The sequence below is a fragment of the Bufo gargarizans genome, unplaced genomic scaffold (genome assembly GCF_014858855.1).
Source record: "Bufo gargarizans isolate SCDJY-AF-19 unplaced genomic scaffold, ASM1485885v1 fragScaff_scaffold_1_pilon:::fragment_2:::debris, whole genome shotgun sequence".
NCBI classification, from domain to species: domain Eukaryota; kingdom Metazoa; phylum Chordata; class Amphibia; order Anura; family Bufonidae; genus Bufo; species Bufo gargarizans.
The window spans coordinates 167420-170000 of record NW_025334069.1 but is presented as its reverse complement, the minus strand read 5'-3'; the positions used below and the strand labels follow the sequence as shown (position 1 = coordinate 170000).

The following is a 2581-nucleotide window of genomic DNA, read 5'->3' as shown; positions in this document are numbered from 1 at the left end:
AAAAGAAAATCATCTCACAGTCAAAGTAGCAACATGGCATGCATATGACAAATATCTACAGCATGGTACTATGGCATGAAACAATCCATACAATAACTACAGCTGTGGAAATATCATATTTTAAAATCAACAAAATAGGTAAAATAACCAAAGTTAAAGTTATGTGTATTTTCTTTTGTTATTAGCTATGCTATTTTCAGCACCAGCAGTAGTTGGCACAGTATTATAATTGATCACAGACTACAAAGAGCTAAGAACACAATCCAGCTGGCAAAGAGAATGCCCTAAATACCACTATATGAATGGCTGTCACTTAGTGTTCAAGACAAGTTTTCCACTATAATTATCCAGATACAAGGATGGATGGATGGATAAATAAATATGAGATGGATAAATAGATAGTCGATGTGAGACTAATATGAAACAGCAGATAGACAATAGGTGTATATAAATTAGACATAGAGATATAATAGATAAATAGATTTGAGATAGATAGGGAGAAAGATAGATAGATATATAGATAGATGGGAGATAGATAGATAGGAGATAGATAGATAGATAGATAGATAGATATGAGATAGGTAGGTATATAGATAGATATATAGATAGATAGGCGATAGATAGATAGGAGATAGGTAGGTATATAGATAGATAGATATGATAGATAGATAGATAGATAGATAGATAGATATGAGATAGATAGATAGATAGATAGATAGATAGATTTGAGATAGATGGGATTCAGAAAATAGATTTGAGAAAGATAGACAACATGTGATAAGCAGTGTTTTGTGGCACAGACATGGTCATTATATTGTCAAGTCTCCATAATCTTCCTGCTCTATGCATTGAAATTGACTGGCAGTCTGGCACACTTTGCCCAGCTTTACACAGCTAAGTATAAACAGCAAAATGATGCAATCAACTCCTTCATATACTGTAAAGTTTCTTGTGTGAACCTATGAGAATGGTTTACTAACTATATGCTTTCTATTCAGAAACACAAATAGAGCACAATAAAGTATAAAAATATAGCACAAATATGGGTGAAGACTATCACAATACCTTTCAGATCCAGCCAGATGAAAACAAACTCCAGGGAGCTCTTGGAAGAGTGTGTGTGTCTTTTTAAAGTTTAAAAGCCTGTTGCTCACTGCAGACTTCCTTCTCCTACAGAAGTTGCTGAACTTATTTTTCCAGCTGGGACACTCTTTCAAGGCTTTTAAAAAGTTTGCAATCCTCAACTCCGCCTTCAGGGTGGACAGTCTGGGAAGAGAAAGGAGGAGTGGGGGTAAGTAAGGAAAATAAAGAAGCATTTTTTTTTTTTCTTTTGAATTGTTTGTGCCTCTTCAAAACTTTCTCCTTTCACATAAAGTAGGTGTCATATCACAAAGATTTACACCAAGTGACACATTTAACTGAGCTACATCTGACAATCTCTGTTCTACACCAAACTAAAGTAGCACTTGAATTACTATACACATAGCCATAAATGATTCCTTTGCTCTAGACCAAAAGTGCAAATATGCATATCCATGCATTTGTTACTCTCACAATTATAATAGAATTATTACATAGCTGGGTTTCCTGACATTTGAAGTATAGGAAAAGTCCAGGAAATCAAGTCTAATCTCATGATTAAGCTTACCAAATATTTATTGTATCAAAATAGAGAAAAGGGGCTAAAAAAAAGTAACACGCTGTTTAGAAATGACTGTACCAGAATATGAAATTTTCTTATTTTTAATCAGAATAACACATCAACAATGAAACAGATTGAACAATTCCAAAGTAACAATGAAGATGTCAGTGATACTAATGGTTTGAGTAAATAAACAAGGAGCAAATATTACATTGTCTACTATGAGAAGACCCAGTTTGTGTGACCCAAGAAAGAATTCAGACTCAAGACTCCTAGATTTGTTCACACCCTGCATCAGACACTTAAATCAATACAGAACCCAGACCAGAATCCTGAACAATTTAGACTTTAGATCAGACCCTGAAATTAATTAGATCCCAGATCATACCCCCAAGTTAATCAGTAGTGTTGAGAGAACATGTTTGGCCAAATACTAGTTCGGCTCTAGCATCGCTATGCTCGGCACATGGAGGTACTCGGCTGAGTACCTCATGTACTCGAGCGCAATGCTCTAGTCTCCTCACCACACGTTTCGCGGCTGCTAAGCAGCCAATAAACATGCAGGTAAGTACTGCCCTCACTGTAATGCCAGTAGCCATGCTGGCTACTGGCATTACAGCGATTGCCTGGCCGTATCGAGTCATCTGGTGCTATATAGCACCTGATGACGCGTGTTTGTCTCATTCTAAGTCAGGGAGAGCTGACCATAGGAAGGGAAAGACACTGTAGGAAGTGCAATTGAAAATTATTTCTGCACAAAAACGTTTCAGAGACCCAAAGGACTATTGTGTGTGACAGCCACAATATATCTTTGTAGCGCAACCTTCGCAAAATTGCTCAGTGTTAGGGAGAACTGTGCATAGGAAGGGATAGACAGTGTATGGAGTGTAAAGGGAAGATTTTTTATACAAAAAAACTTTTCAAAGACCCAAAAATCCT

The 2581-nt window shown here is 36.4% G+C and overlaps 1 protein-coding gene across 1 annotated transcript in view; it reads right to left on the bottom strand.

Moving 5' to 3' along the window:
• GJA1 (gap junction protein alpha 1) overlaps positions 1 to 1192 on the bottom strand; it is an 8865-nt gene extending 7673 nt beyond the window's left edge. Inside the window, exon 1 of the mRNA XM_044272904.1 lies at positions 1066 to 1192. The gene's annotated coding sequence lies outside the window, so the exon portion shown is untranslated. The remainder of the gene's footprint in view (positions 1 to 1065) is intronic.
• Positions 1193 to 2581: the final 1389 nt, after the last annotated feature.